We start from the raw sequence: 24,639 nt of genomic DNA on the forward strand, positions 1-24,639 counted from the left end.
ACCAATATTAATGCAGCATACCGAGTTATAAGGAGTCTGCGGATGAAGCAGAAAATTCTCTCGAGGTCTAACAGGATTTTGGGGTAATAAAGGTGGACAGACGATGGAGTCCCCCCCCAAACGTGACAGAGACCTTTGAGGGAAATTTGTGCTCTAACCTTTCTTCCTGGCCTCTCTTCTACCGTCCTTTCCGTAATTTAACAAAAGTTGACTTTCTGCTCCTGTGCTCCTGTTCGCACCGGCCCCTGGATTGCCCCTCTTGACAGGCTTTATGTGGGCACGCACGCGCACGCACACACGCACACGCACACACGCACACACACGTGCGGCATCAGGGCAATCTGAGAATAATGGAGTGTGACATCACCTCATCGGACATAAGCCACACTGTGCACACACACAAACGCACACTCTCGTAAAGAATGTAATCAGAGGCAATGGAGCATATCGACTTCCTGGAGTTACCTCAACAATACCCAGTGAATGCCTTACTCAAGGCCACCAATTCAGGAGCCGCAGAGGGCCACCCGTAACACGCACTCAGTTTCGAGCATAAAACCTCGCCAAGTGTGTAACTGATGCTTCAAGTGATATTGAAAAGAGGTGTTGAAAACTGCCGTTGCTGAACACGTGCTTGCTGTCCCTGCAAACTGTTTGTGAAATCATTTTCCCCTCACTACCCTTTTTCCTTCCGCAGTACCTTCCTTCTTGTGAGAAAGCGGCCATGATAGAAGAAGCCAGCAGTGCATCCAGGTGGGGTGTTGTTGGTGATAAGAGGCCAGACGCAAAAGAACCAAAATGATGGTCACATTATGCATATTGGACAGGACACATGCGCAGTTGTACACTGTACGCACTTAATGAAAAATCTTGCCTCTGAAAGAGAAGCGAGTCTTCACGATGGATGGATAGATTTACGATAGCTGGAGAGTGGGATGACAGAAACATATATGGATCGATACATTTTCAATACTGTATGTATAGTACTGATGGATAGTACACTTTGAACGATTTTTTGTAATCTACAAAAATGTGCTGAAAGTTGAGTCAAAGTTGATTAATCAATGATGTCATTGATAATTTTTACAGGACAGTCAAGTCCCAGTCTTTTTTTTTTTTTTTGCACCATGGATCAGTTTAAAGTGAGGACATATTCCAATAGAGCAGCATAGATACAACCCCCCCCCCCCCCCAAATGATTAAACATATGATTCACCTTTACTGTGAATGTGGTCAGTAATTAATCAGAGCCCCGCACCTGTTTTACTCTTGAAAAACTCTCATCTTGCATTCTGTAGCAGAGCATGTTGTAAGACAGGGTTACGGGTTAAGACCAGAGTTGGAAAAGTTTGGGAATTTTTAATTCAGTACAGTTAATTTTTATTTCATAATTTTTCATTTTATTTTTTTATGAACTTGTATGGACTTATTTCTTCTTTAAGCTGATAGATAGATAGATAGATAGATAGATAGATAGATAGATAGATAGAAGAATTAATTAATAATAATTAAATGTGTGTGATGTGGCGGCCCGGCAGTCCAGTGGCAGCGGCGCGGTGAAGTAGGTACGTTTTGAAAAGGGACAGACGGAAGGACAGACCGCGTGCGGGACGACGCGCAATATATATATATATATATATATATATATATATATATATATATATATACACACACACACACACACACACATTCCTGCACTTGCTGCACAGTGAGGACCGAGTAAAAAGGCCTACAAAGCGAGGACCACCCTTTCTGCTTGAAAAAGAAATGAAAAAGACACATTTCTAGACACAGGAGGGCGCCCTTAGGCAATACATTCCTTTAGATTAAATAAAACACCAAAGGTTAAGAAAAAGTTTTTAACTAGATAAGTGAGGACCGGGCACTGGCCATGCGTTCTTAATGATTTTGAAGTAGATTAGGTGCCGTTCACCTTACTAAACATTTAATGATGTAAATTTATAATCAGATATTATTTTTAAACAGTTTATCACCATTAACAGGGTACTGTCATTTATTTAGTTTTATTTAGTTCTGATATTTGTGTGTTCAATACGCCACATGTTTGCACTGTGGCTGAGAGAGGAAAGTATTTTAATCTGTGCTGTACATTACACAGAGAGCATATTTGACAATAAAACTTGACTTTATGATTTATTTTTGACAAACAAAAGTACTCTTATTCAAAACTTACCGTACAAGAACACCTGAAAAACTTCAACCTTCAAAACGCACACTAAAAAAACTTGCTGCACCACAACCTGACACATGAACCCACATATACCCTACCAAATAACTGTGCTTTCAAACTCTATTCCTTTTCTCCCCTCTCTCTCATCCCATTCCCTCTCTCCCTTCATCTATCTCCCCCCTATGTCTCTCCCTCTCTCTATCTTTCATCTTCAAGCTTTTTTCCCAATTACATATCTTTTAATAATTTCATTGTGGAATATCTCTCCATGTGCGGTCTTCAAGGTCTGGCGATGCTTGACTACGACACTTAACGCAGTCATCTTTCCTTGGAACTTTCTTTAATGCTACAAATTTTGAAAGGTGTCGATCAATTGCTGCCCTTTCCTTTGGAGTCTGGGTCTCTTCCTTTTTTTAGTTTCCAATTCTGGAGGGAAAAAAAGAGGGTTATTAGTGGTTTAGTTGAATATAAACAGACATTCTTGAAGTTGTATTAAAATCTGAACGCTGCCTTGACTGATAACAGGACCAGAATAAAAACTATCAAAAATGCATTGATTCAAAACATGTTTCAGGCATCTAGTTTAAAGCAACTTTGTTGACTTAAAAACACCTCAGCAGCAATTTCCCTCAAGGCATGATTCATGAGTGTTATGCTCTTTACATTATTTAATATTTTTCAATATCCTTAAAATTAATGTGGGGTTTTTTGCCAAGTCTCCGCCTTTAATGTCTTGTTTATCTATGTGGGCCCCCCAATTGGGTGGCAACCACTAAAGGGTGTACTCTGACTACAGCCCAATGACAGCTAGGATAGGCTCCAGCATGCCCCAAACTTTTGTTTTCTATTTCTGAAGCCTTCTATTGTGAAGAACATACAGAAAAAACAGTCTTTTCAAGTAAAGTGATCCCTCGTTTATCGTTGTTAATGGGGACCGAAACCACCCGCGATAAACGAAAATCCGCTAAGTAGCAAAACCCCCCCACCCTCCATATAGGTATATGAACATGTGTATGAGTATAAATATTTATAAGGCCAAATGTACTGGTATACATGCATGTTTGTAGTAATTAACAGCACTTAATGCTATATACTAATATATTTAAACATGTATAAGTTAGGTTAGTGTATAAATAACGAAATACAGTAAACACAGTCCTGTATGTTGCTCTATGTGACTCGCTGTTGTTTTGATTATTTTCACTGCCTCTTGAGGACCTTTTGCAGCATTTTCACTTTTTTTTTTAATGAATGTTTGAAAAAATCCATGACACACCGAGACCGCGATAAATGATAATCCAGCGGCACTGTTGACATTCATGTTTCGAAGCTACAATCAAAGCCTGAACCACTATGCCGATTTCAGAGCAACATATGTGATGAATATTATCTAATACGGTATGCATTACCAGTTTTCCTTGTTTGCAGTGAAATGCATTATTTTACAATCCATTCAAATGTCAGATACCAAATATGTAACTTCTGGTTGCTGATGGTGTATTGCAGGAGTGACCAACTCATTTTTGGCATGGGCCACATTGTAGTTATGGTTTCCCTTGGAGGGCCATTATGAATTTTGGGAGACCATATACATATTTAATCACCTCCACATTACATACACCACTCATAACATATTGATGGATAACTACTTTTAAAATCAGAAGTAAAAAATAATGATTGTTCTTGTGGACTTCATATGACATTTTGAGATCTTGGTTCAGACTTTAGCAAGCCTCATGGAATTCGACATGCTTTATTTGCTTTTGCAGGCCACATAAAATGATGTGGCAGGCCAAATCCGGCCCCTGGGCCTTGACTTTGACACCTGTGGTGTAGTGGTATACTCGCATGACTTGTGTGGGATCAGTTCCTGCTCAGTGATGGTGTGAATGTGAATATTTCTGGCTGCAAACATGATTTCGTTGTCGAGAGGTTCGACTGCATCTCTCTTTGGTCAGATTTTTTTTTAATTGGATTCAATTACAATCAGTGTGTTACTGTAACCAAATTATATCATAACCCTGTAAGAGAAATTGCTATACAATAGAAATTGAAGACAATTTTACAACTGAGTAGACCACTTCAACGACTTGTCTTTCCATCTGCAAGTCACAGTGACTTGTGCTGTTTGAGTTTCTTAAATTGTTATACGGATCTATCCAACAGAAATTCATCTTACCAACTTCACTATGTTCTTTTCGAACTGCTGTCTTCTTCTTCCCAAGAGATCTGTGTCCAGTCTTTTTGTCCTCTTCATCTAAGAAAGTTGGCATGTTAGTATAATGGTAATGAAACTTTGAGTTGTGTTGACGATGCACTGACTCACCGCTGTCTTCAACATCATCGTCGTCATGTGTAAGTGTTGCAATCCTCTTTCGTTTGGTGGCCCTCCCTGATGTTGATGGTTGTTCTTGGCCATGTGTGAAAGATGCGTCATTGACTGTAAATAATAATAATAATATACTTTGGGTGAATATGCTTTGATGATACACATTTGTAATTCCTGATATATTGGAATGTACAAAAAACAATCAGGACTTGGAGCGGGGATGTCAAACATACGGCCGGCGGGCAAGCAGGTTTGATCAGGCCCGCAGGATCATTTAAAAGTGAAAAAAATGCAGAAAAGACATGGAACGAAAATTTTGAATAACATGCAATTCATGGAGTATCCGCTAGGGGACACACCGTTTTGATCAGAGTAGAAAGACACATTGTTTTGAGAAGAAGACAACAGCAGTCTAAGTCTGTCACTGAGACGGACGGACCCAAAACAGCAGATGCTATCAAGGACATTTGAATTCATTGTCCTTTACACATTCAATGGCACTCTCTTTAGTTTGTAAGGTATAGGCAGGGATTAAATTTATAATTTATATGCACAAGGCTTAAAAATTCCTTTCTTCACAAATCTCCTTTAATCTAAAAGTGCATCACTGTATTTTTCAACACCAATTACTTGTTTAGTGCCCTTGTACAATCAGTTGCGATGCATATATGTGAATGATAAAAGTCAATCGCACATTTGTCTAAGGAAATCTAAGGTGCTTCATGAAATGTTTTGTAAAAAGATATGTTCATTAAATTTCTACATTTCCGAATGTTCTTGTGCTTCTTTATAGCAGAGTACGGTATAATTTTAATGGCTCGGCCCACTTAACATCTACCGAGGCCAATGTGGCCTGAGTTTGACAGAGTGAAATGAGTTTGACACCCCTGACTTAGAGTAAGAAAAAAAATCTTACTAATGCCAGGTCTGTAACATGTCACTTGTGCTAATGTTAGAGACTCACCCAATCCATGTCTTCCCAACATTGTCTTTTTTTTCTTGACAGTCTTCTTAACTGTCTTATGGCACACCCCTCCATCTATAAAATAATGTTTTGATAGAATCAAAGTTCTTTCCAAATGCATCTCAGAAATATGCCAATAATACAGCAAAAGAGGATTCAAGTCGGACAAAAAAACATTACCGCCATATTCACTGCCAGAAACATCACTCATGTCGTCATCAGCGTCATCAGCATAATTTCTTTCTTTAATTGACTGCATCTTCGGTGGCCTTTTGTAGGTGCCTTGGAGCAAGATGATGTACTCAAATGAAATTCCTTACATCTCAGAAACATAGCAATTGTGCAGTGACAGATGGTCCAAGTCAAACTGAAAGCATTACCTGTGTTTTCAGTGTCCAAGTTGGTACTGTTACCGCCTCCATCATCTTCATCATCAGATCTCGTTGCTACAGCTGAATGTGGCACTTCTCATTCTGTGAAAGATGACATTTACACCATGTAAATATGGATGGAAGACATTCACTCTTGCTCCGAGAATGAAAGGGTTTTCTCAGTTATGCAAATGGTCTGGACACAGAGAAAATGAGAGCTGTCAAGGTAAAGGAATTACTAAACATCCATCCATTTTCCAATCCGCTTTATCTTCACAAGAGTCGCAGGGCATGCTGGAGCCTATCCCAGCTGTCTTTGGGAGGTCAGCGGGGGACACCCTGAACAAGTTGCCAGCCAATTGCAGGGCACACAGAGACAACCATCTCAAACTCACACCTGGGGACAATTTAGAGTGTTCAATCGGCCATGCATGTTATGGGAATGTGGGAGGAAACCGAAGTACTTGGAGTAAGCCCACGCAGGTATGTGGTGGGAAAAATAAGCAAACGCCACATAGGAAGACTGGGACCGGAATTGAACCCTGCACCTTTGCACTGTGAGGTCGACATGCTAACCAGCTTTAATCAGTTGTAGTTTAACGGTATTAGAACGGTATCGATCGCATGTTATCACTAACTCCCTTTTTGATTAAAAGTTCTGTCTTTGATCATTGTTCGTTACTTTTAATCCACAGGACAGATGTGTGTCAGAACAGCACACGTGTGAGGATAGTGAGAGGGAGCTGCCTGTCAAGTTGCTGCAACATCCCCCCAAATAACTCGACATACATATGTGTGTGCTTTTGTTTGCCCATTGTTATCATTGAAAAAAAGGTTCTGGTTAAAGGTGCCAGAGGCAGAGGCAACTGGGATCAATTGGTGTCTAACTAAAAATTGTTGTAACTTAGAAGTAGGTCATTTGGTCAACACTAGGTCTAATGTTTGAATGTGATTAATTTGAAATGATTCAAGGTTTCTATATTAATTTCAAGCATGAACTCTAGAGCATATATTGGCATCCCTCTTCCTGCTATGACTACTAATGTTATTTTTATTACATACCATCTTGAGCTTCCTGTCGTCTCCCTGGATCTGGTCTTCTCTTTTTGCCACCTTTCAGACCTTTGGTTGAGGTGGCTGCATGTGCTCTTCCTTTTGAAATATTCACAGTCAGAAATCAGAAAACATAATTTTACACTAAAATATGAAGGTAAAAGAAAATATGCCGATAAAGACATGCACACTGTCGTGGAAACAAAGACAGAGGGAGAAAAGAATAAATGGAAGGGGATGACTTTAAAAATATATTAATTTACATACCAGTGATAACAGATTCCAGGGTTTGCAGACTCTTTCCCTTCAGCGACTCTGTCCCACGTTCCATCGCAAACAGTAGTTTGGCAATCTTGGCCACTTGGAAAGTTTTATCGGTCTCCCGATAAAACTCACAATGGACTCCAATGTCGTGTCCCATAAAACGAGCAACTTGCTCGAGTTCCTGATTATTCAGGTCGAGAAGCTGACATAAGGTAGCAACATGCTTCCTTAATTTTGTTGACCTCAACAGTTCTGGGTTTTTGGCCTTGCTCTCTTGTGCGTATTTTCTGAGGCAGTCACATCCACGAAGATTGGTGGTAGTTCCTTTTTTGGCCATCATTTAACTTCTCTGTTCCTTTCGATTTCATACCGTTTTGTTTTGATTTACATTTTGCCTTGAGGGCCTTAGCTTCATGCAAATCAATGTGGTCCTTTTCTGATCCACTGCTGTTGGACGACCGGGACCCCGTCCCTTCACTGAATGCTGGTTTGTGGTCATCTCCACTTTGGGCGGATGACACAGACTCCTCTGATGATGATGATGGTGTTGACCTTGTGGAGAAGGCTCCGGAATGAGTCTCAGCACCAGGCCTCTCTTTGAGAAGAGGTGTATGTTGCCCTGATGGTTGGGCTTTACGCATTTGAGCCTACACATCAGGGCAGAAGAGGGAAAAACAGGGAAAATTGTTAATTTTGTAGACAACTGAGATGGTGAAAAAGAGTTTTATGCTAGATCTCGGCAATTCTGTACAAAGTTTATCTGTCTTTGCCAATGTTTTCAACACTTGTCTTCCAACTTGCATTCATGAAAATACGACAATGTTTTGTCGTCACACATTTTCACAGGATGGAAAGTAGACCAGATGGAACTAAAACCGCCATTAATAAAACAAAGTATGAGTTAATCAGCATGCATTTTCTAGTCTCATGGAAAAGAGACAAATAATTTATTAAATTAAAAACTGGGCAAAAATCTATGGACATTTTAGTTGACAGGCAGAAAAAAGAGTAAAATGAATATGATTATGTAAATTAACTCAAAATATGATAGTAATAAATAAAATGGTACAGAGTAGTATTTGAACCTGTGATGATAAAACTCATGTTGGATACACGCTTCGGATGCTCTGTGAAATTAAGCAACTGGCATTTAAAAACACAGTAAAGCAGCTCGCGTTGGCCTGCAATCCGCCTCATTCATTCGGTATTTAATTTAAAAAATAAATTTTTCTCGAGAAAAAATGGTTTCTGGCTAGACTAAACATGTCTAGTTTAATATAATACAGCGAGCCAGAGCACTGGTTCATTTGTCTACTTATTTTAATTCGGTACGAGTACAGAAACTAACAATTTCTGTCTCATTTTTGCCGAAATATAGACCACATAAATTCAACGCGACGCGGCCTTGCCGTAACCGCCTGAGCGCAAGCCATGTGCGTTGTTCCTAAATTGCTGTGTTCGTAGTTTGCCATTGTTTCTTCGTGTAGAAAAAAAAACTACAGAAAGCAGCTTTAAATTAAAATCGGCCTAGAGTTTACAGTACGCCGCGAGTAACAAGCCCTTCGGTGCTCAGTACGCAGATTGTTACGACGACACTCGTATTCGCGGGTACCCGTCTCTCGACAAAGAAAGGGTGATTACTTACCTGAGCATTCTCATTCTGACGGTGGTGCTCCCGGTTAGGGGCGAGTCTTCTCCGTGTTTTCTCCATGTCGTCAAAAAGCCAAATGGTGTTGGTTGTCCCGGTATAGAAATATAAATGGCTTGAGTGCGCCGAAAAGTATCGCGTGAAGACAACGCTCCTCCAGCCTTTGAAGCCAGCCGCTTCTTAATTGATGCGAGGGGGGAGAGCGGGGGGATGGGCAGAGCAGCAACTTCGGAGCGTAAACTCTACTTAAACATGATTAACCCTTTCATGGTCTTCTCACTTTAACGTTTCATATAACATAATCAGAAATTCACAAAAATTACTAAACTACATAAAGTATTGTAACAACAGTCTTCTCCGTGTTTTCTCCATGTTGTCAAAAAGCCAAATGGTGTTGGTTGTCCCGGTATAGAAATATAAATGGCTTGAGTGCGCCGAAAAGTATCGCGTGAAGACAACGCTCCTCCAGCCTTTGAAGCCAACCGCTTCTTAATTGATGCGAGGGGGGAGAGCGGGGGGATGGGCAGAGCAGCAACTTCGGAGCGTAAACTCTACTTAAACATGATTAACCCTTTCATGGTCTTCTCACTTTAACGTTTCATATAACATAATCAGAAATTCACAAAAATTACTAAACTACATAAAGTATTGTAACAACAGTCTTCTCCGTGTTTTCTCCATGTTGTCAAAAAGCCAAATGGTGTTGGTTGTCCCGGTATAGAAATATAAATGGCTTGAGTGCGCCGAAAAGTATCGCGTGAAGACAACGCTCCTCCAGCCTTTGAAGCCAACCGCTTCTTAATTGATGCGAGGGGGAGAGCGGGGGGATGGGCAGAGCAGCAACTTCGGAGCGAAAACTCTACTTAAACATGATTAACCCTTTCATGGTCTTCTCACTTTAACGTTTCATATAACATAATCAGAAATTCACAAAAATTACTAAACTACATAAAGTATTGTAACAACATTTCAAAACACTTTAGTTATTAATTTATCAATCAAAGAAATTAAAACAAATAAAACGCCCACACTGTGTATGCAATGCTCTGCTTCGGTTATTACAGTTTGGGATATTGTCAAAGCTGTTCCATATTTATGTTTGTCCATTTTTCCTACTTCCAAGACTACAACTTCACTTCAACAAGGTGACCGGCTCCCTTCCGCATCCAGCATTTAACAGTGCTGCCATTGAAACCAATAGACCACGAAACTGTCAGAAGGGCTCAAGTTGTAGTTTATCAATGTAGTCATCCAATAATACTGAAATAACAACCTATATTTCCAACCTGCCTTTCCAAAAAGATGTGAAATGTTTCTTAATTTAATACAGGCGTCTCACACTCGCGGGCTACAAGACGCTAATTTCAGGCCCCTCACCTTGATGTGAAACTTTGCGTCAACGAAGCGAGTCTCCACTTTGTCCCCCCCCCGCCCCCCCCCGAAACCAAATATGTGTCACACCCTAATTACTGTCCATTGCATTCTTAGGTACTCATCAACGAGTGGGTACTTAGCCACTGACAAAGACGCAGCTGTCCTGCACAATCTCTAATGTAGACATCTTTTTTTTTCAAACCAAAAGTTCATTTTTACAGTGTAGCCATGTGAAAAGCTGTTCTAAAAGGACACGCATGGATGAACAACCATCCATACTGACACTCACACCTAGGGACAATTTAGAGTGTTCCATTATTCTTTCATGCATGTTTTTGGAATGTGGGAGGAAACCGGAGTACCTGGAGAAAACCCACACAGGCCCGGGGAGAACATGCAAACTCCATACAGGGAGGCCGGAGCCAAGATTGAAGGTTATCAGAACCTAGCAAGGGGCCGGTTGCGATTTGCTGTTGTAGGAACTGATTGACAAAAGTGCTGGTCACACGGCACACATTTGCGCCGGCGCTGCACAGATATATTTTGTTGCGATATATTTTGCACCGCAGCAAATTGTGTGGAGCGTTCACACGTAAAAAGCCGCTTCACACGGCAGTTTCTGCAGCGGAGCAAAACGACAGAAAACAAACGAGCTGTCGTGTTGGTTCTTTTTGAAACGTACTGTATATACACAACTCAAGCGACTACTGGACCGGCACGTCCTTCTCCTTCTCGGTTTCCATGCCTTCTGCTCGAGAGTGACCACCCAAGAAAACGTAAATGAACGATGACTTCAGTGACACTCATAAAAGCAAACACTAATGCGCCAAACTGAAAATCAAGAGAGGAAATCACAAAATAAATCCTATGGGGGGCGGGGGGTTGTGAACAAACAACAAAGGAACAAACAACTCCGAGACAGGGGGTTCGGTACTCCATACCCACGAAGCACCCCCCACAGAACTCCCCGAGGGACATGGTCAAACGCCTTCTCCAAGTCCACAAAACACATGTAGACTGGTTGGGCGAATTCCCACATACCCTCGAGAACCCTGCTAAGGGTGTAGAGCTGGGCCACTGTTCCACGGCCGGGACGAAAACCACACTGCTCCTCCTCAATCTGAGGCTCGACTTCCTGACGGACCCTCCTCTCCAGCACCCCTGAATAGACCTTACCAGGGAGGCTGAGGAGTGTGATCCCTCTGTAGTTGGAACACACCCTCCGGTCCCCCTTTTTAAAAAGAGGGACTACCACCCCGGTCTGCCAATCCAGAGGCACTCTCCCTGTTGACCACGCGATGTTGCAGAGGCGTGTCAACCAGGACAGCCCCACAACATCCAGAGCCTTGAGGAACTCCGGGCCTTGTCACTGAGGAGCTTTTTAACCACATCGGTGACTTCAACCACAGAGATAGGAGAGCCCACCTCAGAGTCCCCAGGCTCTGCTTCCTCCAAGGAAGGCGTGTTGGTGGAGTTGAGGAGGTCTTCGAAGTACTCTGCCCACCGGTTCACAACGTCCCGAGTCGAAGTCAGCAGCACCCCATCCCCACTGTACACAGTGTTAGTGGTGCACTGCTTCCCCCTCCTGAGACGCCGGATGGTGGACCAGAATTTCCTCGAAGCCGTCCGGAAGTCGGCTTCCATGGCCTCACCAAACTCTTCCCACGCTCGGGTTTTTGCCTCGGCGACCACCAAAGCTGCCTTCCGCTTGGCCAGTCGGTACCCGTCAGCTGCCTCTGGGGTCCCACAGGCCATAAAGGCTCGATAAGACTCCTTCTTCAGCTTGACGGCATCCCTTACTGCTGGTGTCCACCAGCGAGTACGAGGGTTGCCGCCACGACAGGCACCAACCACCTTACGGCCACAACTCAGATTGGCCGCCTCAACAATAGAGGCACGGAACATGGTCCACTCTGACTCAATGTCCCCCGTCTCTCCCGGAACATGGGAAAAGCTCTGTCGGAGGTGGGAATTGAAACTCCTTCTGACAGGGGATTCCGCCAGACGCTCCCAACAAACCCTCACAATACGTTTGGGTCTGCCAGGACGGACCGGCATCTTCCCCCACCATCGGAGCCTACTCACCACCAGGTGGTGATCAGTTGACAGCTCCGCCCCTCTCTTCACCCGAGTGTCCAGAACATGCGGCCGCAAATCCGATGACACGACCACAAGGTCGATCATGGAACTACGGCCTAGGGTGTCCTGGTGCCAAGTGCACATGTGGACACCCTTATGTTTGAACAAGGTGTTCGTTATGGACAGTCCGTGACGAGCACAGAAGTCCAATAACAAAACACCACTCGAGTTCTGATCGGGGGGGCCGTTCCTCCCAATCACGCCCCTCCAGGTCTCACTGTCATTGCCCACGTGAGCATTGAAGTCCCCCAGTAGAACAAGGGAGTCCCCAGCAGGAGTACTCTCTAGCACACCCTCCAAGGACTCCAAAAAGGGTGGGTATGCTGAGCTGCTGTTTGGTGCATATGCACAAACAACAGTCAGGACCCGTCCCCCCACCCGCAGGCGAAGGGATGCAACCCTCTCGTCCACCGGTGTGAACCCCAATTTACAGGCACTGAGCCGGGGGTCAATGAGCATGCCCACACCTGCTCTGCGCCTCTCACCGTGAGCAACTCCAGAGTGAAAGAGAGTCCAACCCCTCTCGAGAGAACTGGTACCAGAACCCAGGCTGTGTGTGGAGGCAAGTCCGACTATATCCAGTCGGAAATTCTCTGCCTCACACACCAGCTCGGGCTCCTTCCCTGCCAGAGAGGTGACATTCCATGTCCCAAGAGCTAGCTTCTGCAGCCGAGGATCGGACCGCCAGGGTCCCCGCCTTTGGCTGCCGCCCAGCTCACATTGCACCCGACCCCTTTGGCCCCTCTCATGGGTGGTGAGCCCATGGGAAGGGGGACCCACGTTGCCTCTTCGGGCTGTGCCCGGCCGGGCCCCATGGGTGTAGGCCCGGCCACCAGGCGCCTGCCAACGAGCCCCACCTCCAGGCTTGGCTCCAGAGGGGGGGCCCCGGTGACCCGCGTCCGGGCAAGGGAAACCTAGATCCATTTATTGTATTCATCATTGGGGTCTTTGAGCCGTGCTTTGTCTGGCTCCTCACCTAGAACCTGTTTGCCATGGGTGACCCTGCCAGGGGCATAAAGCCCCAGACAACTTAGCTTCTAGGATCATTGGGACACACAAACCCCTCCACCACGGTAAGGTGACGACTCACGGAGGGCCCCAGAAAATCCAATTCATTTTATTGTGCTTTGGACATTGAAACTGGAAAATATGACTTGCATTCAATAAGTAAAGAATTCCAATTCCAAGAAACCAAGAAACGATTAAATTCCATATTAGAGTTTGGAATTATGTTGCTTTAAAAACAATTGTAAATTTTTAAGTCAGTTTAAATATACTGTGTGTGCGGTTGTGTTTGTGAACATATATATAATTTTATTTGCTGTAATTATTTTAGGAGTATGTGACATTGGTGATCCTCGTTACCCAAATACTGTATGTAAATGTTCAAAATTTATCATGCTCTCCTTCACATCAGACCTCAAAGTTCAAAAAGGCTGTGGCAATTTTGATAATTGACTTGGTCATTGGCCATGAAGAGGAGCTGCTGTTACCTTCTCCAAAACGAAGTTTTTGCAGCACCCCTCCCCCCAGACATGAGTTTGTTTACATTTCAATTAGCAGAGCTGCGCAGAAGCCAGCCACAATGCTTTGCAAGAAAAAAATGAGTTGGGTACTGTATTGCAGAAGTGTCCCCAGCATATCCAATTTATTTCATTCAGCTTTGGACATTGAAACTGGAAAATATGACTTGCATTCAATAAGTAAATAATTGTTTCATCTAAATTCCATATTAGAGTTTGGAATTATGTTGCTTTAAAAACAATTGTAAAATTGTAAGTCAGTTTAAATATACTGTGTGTGCGCGGAGTATGTGACATTGGTGAGCCTAGTTACTCAAATACTGTATGTAGATGTTGCTCAAAATTGATCATGCTCGCCTTCACAGCAGACCTCAAAGTTCAAAAAGGCTGTGGCAATTTTGATAATTGACTTAGTCATTGGCCATGAAGAGGAGCGGCTGTTACCTGCTCCAAAACGAAGTTTTTGCAGCACCCCTCCCCCCAGACATGAGTTTGTTTACATTTCAATTAGCAGAGCTGCGCAGAAGCCAGCCACAACACTTTGCAAGAAAAAATGAGTTAGGTACTGTATTGCAGAAGTGTTCCCAGCATATCCAATTTGTTTCATTCTGATTTGGACATTTCAACTGGATCATTATGATTTGCATCCAATAAGTAACAACAGTAAGTATTCTTTAGTAGAAATCATGGTTGCGTTGCTCAATCAGTCTTGATAACAGAATTTCCTTATGTGGGACATGACTATGGTACACGTCCTTTATGAACATGCAAGTATGTTAACAAAATACATGTGTAAGAACACATGCAGTAAAATGCAAAAATATATGCCCCAACAACACAAATAACACAAAAACGGCAGTATACAGTACAGGTATATGAACAAAATACATTATAACAAGAGTAGTCACAAAATGAGGGCTCTTTGCTCCAAAATGAGACCTATAACAGCTGGTGGCTTTTCTTTCCAATCACTCACTATCTCCAACTTGACCTCCCCTCGATCACCACCCAAGACAGCGTTGCTCAGCTGTCCAGAACCTAGGCTGTGTGTGGAGGCAAGTCCGACTATATCCAGTAGGAACTTCTCTGCCTCACACACCAGTTCGGGCTCCTTCCCTGCCAGAGAGGTGACATTCCATGTCCCAAGAGCTAGCTTCTGCAGCCGAGGATCGGACCGCCAGGGTCCCCGCCTTTGGCTGCCGCCCAGCTCGCATTGCACCCGACCCCTTTGACCCCTCCCACGGGTGGTGAGACCATGAGAAGAGCTTTAAGCTAGCATTTTCAAATTCTGATTAGAGTCGGCATACTTGAAACATGCAATATTCCACAGTATTTAAGTTTGAGTCATTCGTGTGGACATGCAGCAAGGTCATGAGCAATATTTCTTCTAATTTTCCATTTGTAATAGCATTCACACAAACTGCCTGAGTATTACTTGGACCACGGTGAGCAAAATCAAACAAGCGTTACACCTGTCTAAAACCTGAGATCACAAGTTACATGAAGCAGATATGTTACAAAACAAGCAAAAATCAAACCACTGAATAGAGAGTTGTAACATATATACCAGCCCTCATTCGTTACTTTTATTTTAGCATGGGTCTTTTCAAGAATAATCAAGTCTCAATACAACCTGTAGCAATATGGTCCCACACTGCCTACTCATTAATCATGGAAAGCATGTCATTTAGTTTAACACAAACATTTCTAGTCTCCTGTCCACCGAAAAGTGTGAAAGAGGTTCAAACAAACAAAGAGGCTCATTTAAGGGGCTTGTAAACTATGTCCACATATGGTTTTCGTGAATTAAGCGGTCTCAAGGGGTGTTCACACGGCAAAATTTGGTCCGGTGCTACACCGGGGCTGCCCCAGTAGAGCGTTCACGCGTGCAAATTAGCTCCGGCGTAGCCCCGGAAAACAGCTTACACCGGACCAAATTTGATCCACCACAGGGAGGTGGTTTAAAAATTTGCTCCGGAGCAAAAGCTCGTTTGCGCAGCAGCACCGATGTAAATTTGCACGTGTGAACGCAACTGGGTTAAATTTGCTCCAGAGCAAATGCTTGTGAAGAGTTTACGTACGGCGAGAATGCGTTGCTTTCACGCTCTGTCGGACTGCATGTGTTTGTTTAATAACGACACAAGACTTAGCTGGTAACATCTTTCCTTTTGTAGGAGACTGGACTGTCTCGGAGTTGTTTGTGTAGTTTGTTCCTTTGTTGTGTGCTCACAACCCCCCACCCCCATATAATTTATTTTGTGATTTCCTCTCTGATTTTCTGTTTGGCGCATTACGTGTTTGCTTTTCTGAGTGTCATTGAAGTCATCGTTGATTTGCGTTTTTCGGGGGCGGTCACTCTCGAGCAGAAGGCACGGAGACCGAGAAGGAGAAGGACGTGCCTGTCCAGTAGTCCTTGAGTTGTGTATACGTTTAAAAAAAACAACAACACGACAGCTCATTTGTTTTCTGTCGTTTTGCTCCGCTGCAGAAACTGCCGTTTGAACGCAAGTGGGGCTGCACGACGCTGTGCCGGTGCTGACATGCTCAGCGGCTTTGTTCGTGTGAACGCTCCACACATTTTGCTGCGGTGCAAAATATATCGCAACAAAATACATCGGTGCAGGGCCGGAGCAAATGTGTGCCGTGTGAACACCCCTTCAATGTTGCCTGCAGCTGCGCGTTGTGCGCGCCAGCATCACCGTGTGCGGCTGGGAGCACGAGAGCTACGCAAAATTGCTCACGAGCACAATTTAGAGGGAACATTGGTCATACGGACATTTGGCGACTGATTCACAGCCTCTTCTAAGGAAAACCATGCCTGCAAGCTGAATTCTCGCAGTATTTGTGAATTCACACCAACTCCAGAATCCATCCAATAAAATAAAAATATGTGCCATCCTATTGTCAATCCCCATGATAAGTTATTTTATGATAAGATATTTGATTAATTCGGCTTGATGCACTCAGCAGGAGTTGGCCACCATGTGCAAACACGATGCCGTCTCTCAACGGCTTTCAATTCTCGCACACATTTTATTCATAAACTCCTGTATGTAAGTGTTCTGCCCACAGTAAAAGTTTCGGGCCATTTCATTAATAGAAATCGTGTTTAGAATATTCATTTAGTTATCGCGGTGCATTGTGGGTAGCAGACGCCGTGCTGGTAGCAGACTAATCGTTCCAGAAAGCCCGATTGTGGTCGTTGCAACTGGTCCTCCTGAGTTATATTCCTTTCGTTTCACCTTCGAAAGCAATGGCTGTAAGTCTGATTGTGCTTAGAATTATTTAGAAATGTGTTTCGGAGATCGTTTTTCTTCAATTGTTGTCATTGAAACTCGCTAGCTCAGAGTACAGTACTGCTAACGACATAGCGATGATGCTAAATGAATGCTAACAACATAGCGACGATGCTAGGTCGGTGCTAGCGAGCTAATTAGCATTTGAAAGAATCGCGAAAACGCCTTGTTTATCGTTGTTTGTCACACTTCGAGCTGCATTTATGTCTTTGTTTAGTACCAGATGATTTGTGTTGTATTTATGTACACGAGGTTAGTGTTTAAATCTGTTCATTTCAGTTTCACTCTACATTTCATTGAGCTGATGTCACAGTTGTTCACTGTATGTGTACACATTGAAGAGATATGTCAGATCGTTTTAAAGTGCTATTTTCTTTGTCCAATTGTAATGGTCAGACAGTTTAAAATTATGCTAAATGCAACGTTTATTTGTGCCTCAACAAAAACAACTGATGAAAAGTGGCTTTAACGAGCCTCGAACCTCTCTTTTGTGATGTAATACATTTTTCTACTTGTTTAAGTACAGTACTTTTGGATCTAGACAATGTAAAATGTAATGTAGACAAGAAAAAAATTCTATGTCCCTTCATTGCGTTCTATTGAATACAATTAAAGTTTTCCAAAAATGATGGTGGATTTTGGGTAGGACTGAGGCTTTACTTAATTTGGGTACTGTTATTAATTGCATTTCCAATTTTAATCGGATACATTTAACCAAATCACATGGAAATAATAGGAGTCCAACACAAACTCAGAACAAACACATTCAATAAAATACATTCCTCACAAAAAAATTGAATTCACATAACTTGTAAAGGTCTTTGAAAAACAAACAAAAAAAAGCTATGATGGCCAGTCCCTGCCACCCCCTCCAGCCCGCCCTGTGACAGCACTTGGTAGCTCCTTCAGCCAGAGACTGTTACACCCGCGCTGCAAGAAGGAGAGATACCGACGCTCGTTCCTACCGACTGCTGTCAGGCTGATGAATAAAAAATAACAATCATAATAATAATAATTAAATGATGTGAAGGAAAATTGTAAATAGTACTGCGATTTATCCATTTAAGATAAGATATCCTTTATTCGTCCCACACTGGGGAAATTTACAGCCTCCAGCAGCAAGAATGTATGTAGAAAGAAGAAAGAGAAAAAAATAAACATCTTTCAATTAAATGCAATATGAACACAAAATAATAATTTTTATCCATTTGTGGATAAAATGGATAAAAATTATTATTTTTATCCATTTTATAAAAATAATAAAATGGATAAAAGGCAGAGGACAAATGGATAAAAATAATAATTTTTATCCATTTGTGTTCATATTGTATTTAATTGAAAGATGTTTGGTTTTTTTTCTTTCTCCTTTCTTCTTTCTACATACATTCTTGCTGCTGGAGGCTGTAAATTTCCCCATTGTGGGACGAATAAAGGATATCTTATCTTAAATAACTATTTCTCAAGGTGGCTCTTCAAAGAGCAGCAAGGGGATTTGTCATTTATAATTTTGGTCCAGTACCAAATTTCGACACTAGTTGAAGTAGAGAGCAAAAAGTGTGAAATTGTTGCAGTACCAAATTTTGACACGAGCTGCAGTAGAGAGCAAAAAGTGTGAAGTTGGTGCAGTACTGAATTTCGACAGAAGCTGCAGTAGAGAGCAAAAAGGGTGTGAATTCCCGGCGAAAAATTCTCAACATGGACCCATTCTGGGGACCTTTGGGGAAAAGCACAGGGTACCCGTTTTGGACACTTTGGAGTTGATTTAGAGGGTGTCAAAGTGAGGACCGGCCAAAATGTCCTCACTTCGTCAAAATGTCCTCACTCCGTTGGTTAAAAACTCACGCCGGTCCTCACAATGTAGTGAGTACAAGAACACACACACACACACACAGTATATATTTATTTATTATTTATGCAGAATAATATATTATTATATATATTATTATAATATAATATTATTTATGTGCATGTATGTATGTATGTATGACTACAGTGTGCTTTAAGTCATGGACATTTGCAGGGGTATTGAGTGGGTGTATAATCCTTGAAGGTCCATCCATTATGCAAGAAGAGTTACTGAGGGAATGCTGATATTTTATGAGTCACGGACAGTACGGTTTACTTTGTGTTTGTGTGTGAGCGTGTGTTAACTGGACCAAAGCACAAAACATTCCTGTATCTTAGTAGACTGCTTATTTTTTAATATGCCGACATGACAAACTTCAGCCTTAATTTGAATAGTAACTCAAGCCTGAAGAGTAATTTGACCTGCAATTGGCTGCGGACCAGTCCAAGGTGTACTCTGCCTCTTGCCCAAAGTCCCCCTGGGCCAAAGTCAGCCCAAAAGCTCAAGCCCCCCACACCCTCTCGAGGACAAGCATGATTGAAAATGGATGGACGGAGTAACATTTCAAATAATGTGGCTGATCAAAGTGACTTACTCAAGTCCTGTCATGAATGTCATCTTCTATTTTTCGGCCTCTTCTCTCACTCTTCTTTGACTCCTCCACCCCCACCTCCCGCATCTCAACCGGAGCCACTGCAGTACGAGACAGCAGAGGCAGCAGTTAGAAAAGCAAATTAGGAAAATAAGTGTGTTTTGTGGCGGCCGAGGAAAAAAAAAATGCATGCTCATGGCATCATACGCGCAGTTGCTAAATGATCCAAACTGACTGCACGTTTTGACTTTATTAATGGCTCTGAACGACGATGATGCCAAAACAACAGGACAGAAAGAACGAACCTCACCAAGAGGATATCGTTTGGCCAAATGATAATACATTAGGGTGGCCCTGTGGCTTACTGGTTAGAGCACCAGCCTCACAGTCAGAGGTGCAGGGTTTGATTTTGGCTCTGGCCTTCCTGTGTGGAGTTTGAATGTTTTAGAGTCGTTGATGTAGTACTGTAGTGGTACACTTGCCTGACTCGTGTGCGAGCAGTGCGGGATCGATTCCCACTCGGTGATGATCCAAATGTGGTATGTTGTTCGTTTCTAAATGTGCCCTGTGACTGACTGGCGACCAGTTCAGGGGTTATTCCGCCTTTCGTCCAAAATCAGCGGGGGTAAGCCCCAGCAATTCCCGTGACCCTGTTCAAGATAGGAGGTGTTGAAAGTGGATGGATGGATAATACATTATTCGATTCTTTACCCAGTAAACTGTGAATATTCAAGAAAAATACAGTTTCTACCTTTCGTCGCCAAAATTGAGGAGACAAGTTCCTTTATTTTTTTGGAAGAAAATACACATTTTGAAATATTTTCCCTCTAAAACCTAATAGTTTAGTTTCATCAACAATCTCATTTACAACCGTTTGACCACCAGCTCTCTAACTCTGTATTGCGGGTGACATTGTACTTTGTCCAAGTGCTTGAACAACATCAATACTAGTCAAAACTGCTTTCATGATGGACACGTGAAGCTTCCCAGTGACAAAACAAAGAGCAACTGAAAAGACAGCAAATCACAGAGCAGTGAAAAAATAAATAAATAAATAAATAACGGACTTAAAACAGAAGCGCAAGCCACACTGCATTGGAAAAATTCGACAAACATTGCCAACAGGAATATCCTTGCGCCCCTTTATTGCCCATTACCTATATTTGGGGAAATCCACATCTTCCTTGACAATCGCGTCATGTTTTTGTGGTTCTAAAAATAGAATACAATACTGTATATTGTATATGAAGCCTAGAAGTCAGATACACATTTACAGTTTTCTGTTGCAGGATATCAGTAGAAAAAGTCGGCATCTGTATGGTCCACCGAGTGGTGCTCAGCCTCGCCGCTCAGTGTGCGGCAGGACTTGCAGCTAATGCAGCACGTTGATATTTCTGTATTTATCTTCATCTTGCTCCCCATGATGCAGCAAATGTATTTTCAGGTGCGTTGATGCTTGATAGCTTCTCCACAAGTCTTATGAAGGGTTTCCTAGCAACAGGTTTGTGTGAGGGCCTGTATTGGGAGGGAGTTATTTTTTCCGCCCTTTAATTATTTGAGTGGAAGTCGAGGTCTTACCTGGTTAATAGTTTTTCAGATTGCCAGCTATCATGGAGCCTGGCATTAGTTGTCAACAATGCATTCGGTCATCTCAGACAGGCCAGACAGTGTCCACATCTGCTACCTTTTTCGATGTTTTCCCCCTACCGGCATATCAGATTCAAATGATTAGGATCGTCATCGGGCTTCTGCAGAGCTTGCTGATGAGATGGTCATTTGAATCGTGCATTTTGGAGGAGGGCAACGTGTAAAACATGCAGGATAGCGGCCCTCGAGGACTGGATTTGGATACCCGTGATCTAAGACTACTACATGTACTGCACATCTTGCTCTTATTCTACATACCTACCGATTTATCTTTCTATCCATAATGAAAAATAAGGATACACAGCAAGTAGATCTCTGTCATGTAAATTATATGGTCGAACATATTGGTGTTTAATTATACAATATTTAATTCTATTAATTGTAATGCTGTTTAAATTATATGGGAGGGCTGAAATTACAGAGCATGCATTTATTTATTTATTTATTGTTTTTTTTCCCCTAAGGTTTCTCTTTAATGTTTTCGATGACCCTTTGCATGCGAGTCTGGAACATGTCCCACAAGATACACGGGGGTTCACTATAATGAGATGAAGCTTCTGTTGTGTTGTTATGATCCTGCAGTGAATTGAAAAGTCCTGTCTTTCATGACGCACTGTGTGAGATACGGTGCAGAACAGTGCATGAGTCAAATCTTGTAGGCTCAGTGTAGGAGGAATGAAGAAGTGGTGCGCGCCTACGTATAGCGAATGCCTTCCTAGCAAGCTAAAGACTTGGACGGATTCAATCCCCAGGTTATATAACAGTGCAGCTCTCATAACCGTATAGGAACCATACAGCATGTGGATGACGCACGTAGGGTGGATGTTTCACATCATGGAGATTTATTTGTGTTTAAAAAATGCCCACCGTTAAACCCACACACCAATCGGCCGGAACAGCGTATCCAAAATACTACTGCAACCCACTCACGCTGGCATGTGCGTGTTAAGGATGTACTACAGGCTGGGTGAGAAAAAACAAATGTCAGTTCCAAAAGTTACACGTCATTTTCATGTCGAGCATCCACTTAACATTGACTTGTCAAGCTCCGCCTTCAAGAAAACATTTCTATCAAAAAGTCTCATCTCAATGCTCCTAGTTTATTATTTGAGGAAATATGTACAGTGGTGCTGGTTTCTGGCACATGCAGTATGTGACGCAGCATCTCTCAAGAAGTGCACATATTACAGAGAGAACGTGAAGCTCAAAACTGACGCAGAATCATGAACCAAGTGTTAGATCAACTCATCGTCACTAAAAACGAACTGGGTCGTCATTTAACGGGGATCCTAACCTTACTCATGGTACAAACGAAATGGGGGCACCAAAGAGGGGGGTGGTTTCGCACAGAGGCGCATTTGAAGCTCATGCCGCCACTGCTGTAAAGTATGTGCTAATTTGCATCTGTCATTCCCGGTCTCCTCATTTTGTCTTTGGTACATGACAGTTGTATGAGAGGGAGGCTATATAGAAGCGAGGTGTCAGATTGGCTACAAATCATGTAAGCTATTTGGTGATTGTTCAACACATCCACAGCCAACTGGGAGCAAAACTAATTAAGTGATGTACACACGGCAACGGCTGCTCAATTCTCTAAGGGGCTTGGAAAACATGCCCAGGGGATTATGAAGGGTGCTTGTTCCAAAAGTGGTCCCCAAAGCAACGACTATCCCTTTGGTGTTTTGAGATCTTCTCCAGAGATGAGGGAACATTTGAAGTGGGTATCCCTTTGTTGCGTAACTAGACAATGTCCCCATTCTGATCCATTCAAGATTTTCTGGGAAGGATTCAACCACATGAAGGGAGGCTTTTAGGATTAATATACATCCAAACAAAAAGAAACAACACAATAGCAGAGAAGCCTTGTCTCTTTTCAAAAGATGTGACTTGAGAATTGCATTTCATTTTTGATTCCCCATTTTGCTTCACACACGCTCGTCAGCCAATACATTAAGTAAACCTTTCCTACAACCGAATGAGCTCGATTATACAATTAATTTTGCAAAGGGGTCACAAAAAAAAAGAAGAAAGAAATCAAAATGCTCAACAAAATTAGAAGCAATCATTAAAATGACATCATTCATATTAAAAATCATAATATTAATTTTGTCCAGCATCCTCCAACTCAAATTAGCCCTTCCTGGTCATGGCACCCAGCTATATAGTTTAATGTATATAAGTTAAGTGAAGTATATTATTGACAGTGATGTATATAGTGATGACCCCTGGAAAGTACAGTATTAAGTGTAGATTTGCATAAAGTGGAATTGGGCAACTCTTCTTGGCCCTCTTCTGTCCATTGTGCAGGAAATAAGTTTGTAGAACGTTGTCCTATTTGCTAGTCTCTGTTTGGAAAAAATAGTTGCTAGTGGGTTCGGAAAAGTCCCTCGATATAGTAAATAGAATAACAGAAAATGTGCGAAATTGGCACAAGTCATAGCTCTTGCTCACTGCCTTGCTTGTACAAGCGTCCACACGTGCACATCAAAAGTAGAACTTTCAAAATAAGAGCACTATATAGTTACATTTTATTGTGACTTCATCGTCACTGTGAGGGCCAGTGAGAGACTGTGGGCGGGCCAGATGTCGCCCCTGAGCCGTACTCTGCCCAGGTCTGCTTTACTAGATTGGCCCGAATTTAATCTAGTCACGACAGGTTGTTTTAATGAGTGGGAGACCGGAGCCAAGGCATCAGCTGCGCATCGCGTGCAGCCAGATGGCCGCACATTCTATGAGAACACTGGGCTGCATTTTTAACACAGCTTAGGGCAATGCCGCATCAGCCTCATTTAAATGCTGTTGAATACATTCCATACATTCGATGCGCAAATGAGACACAAGCTAAATTTACTTTGGCATTCCATGGGAAAAAGAACAATGGGAAAACATTTGTTTTTAAACAGTCATACAGCTCAACACTATCTGACAAAGGTAAATAAAATTGCCGAATGATGTCATTTGCCCTCATTGTCATTTACATGATTATGCATTAAAAATGGATGGATGGATGGATGGATGGATGGATGGATGGATGGATGGATGGATGGATGGATGGATGGATGGAATGGATGAATCATCTGAACACATCATCTCAAAACTCACATGAGTCAAAAGACCTCTCCCTTAGCCCCCCAGAATATCCCACAGACACAGACAATACATCTTAGAATTAAGTCTATCTGGTGTAGACCAGAAAACCCCTGACACTCATTAGAAAACCTTTCTCACACCATAAAAATTAACCTGCAGATTAAAAAGCTCTCACAGTCACCAAAATACCTCTTATAACCACACTTATTTCTGGTCCCACGCAAGTGTTTTTGTTTTCATAACAGTGTTTTTGGTAATCAAGAATTTTTTTTTTTAATTTGTCAGAATTCATAAGGCCAGTATGCAAGTTTT

The 24,639-nt window shown here is 42.4% G+C and overlaps 2 long non-coding RNA genes across 2 annotated transcripts; both read right to left on the reverse strand.

Annotated features, from left to right (window-relative positions):
• Positions 1 to 2,265: 2,265 nt before the first annotated feature.
• Positions 2,266 to 4,941, reverse strand: LOC127611192 (uncharacterized). The gene is made up of 3 exons (XR_007965270.1): positions 4,518 to 4,941; positions 4,371 to 4,448; positions 2,266 to 2,617 (listed from the first exon to the last, which is right to left on the reverse strand). It is a non-coding gene; the product is annotated as an uncharacterized LOC127611192 (long non-coding RNA).
• A 78-nt stretch (positions 4,942 to 5,019) lies between these two features.
• LOC127611163 (uncharacterized) lies at positions 5,020 to 7,534 on the reverse strand. Its single transcript, XR_007965248.1, has 5 exons — positions 7,176 to 7,534; positions 6,918 to 7,007; positions 5,865 to 5,957; positions 5,665 to 5,766; positions 5,020 to 5,559 (listed from the first exon to the last, which is right to left on the reverse strand). It is a non-coding gene; the product is annotated as an uncharacterized LOC127611163 (long non-coding RNA).
• Between the last annotated feature and the right edge of the window lie 17,105 nt (positions 7,535 to 24,639).

Source organism: Hippocampus zosterae, chromosome 1 (assembly GCF_025434085.1).
Source record: "Hippocampus zosterae strain Florida chromosome 1, ASM2543408v3, whole genome shotgun sequence".
NCBI classification, from domain to species: domain Eukaryota; kingdom Metazoa; phylum Chordata; class Actinopteri; order Syngnathiformes; family Syngnathidae; genus Hippocampus; species Hippocampus zosterae.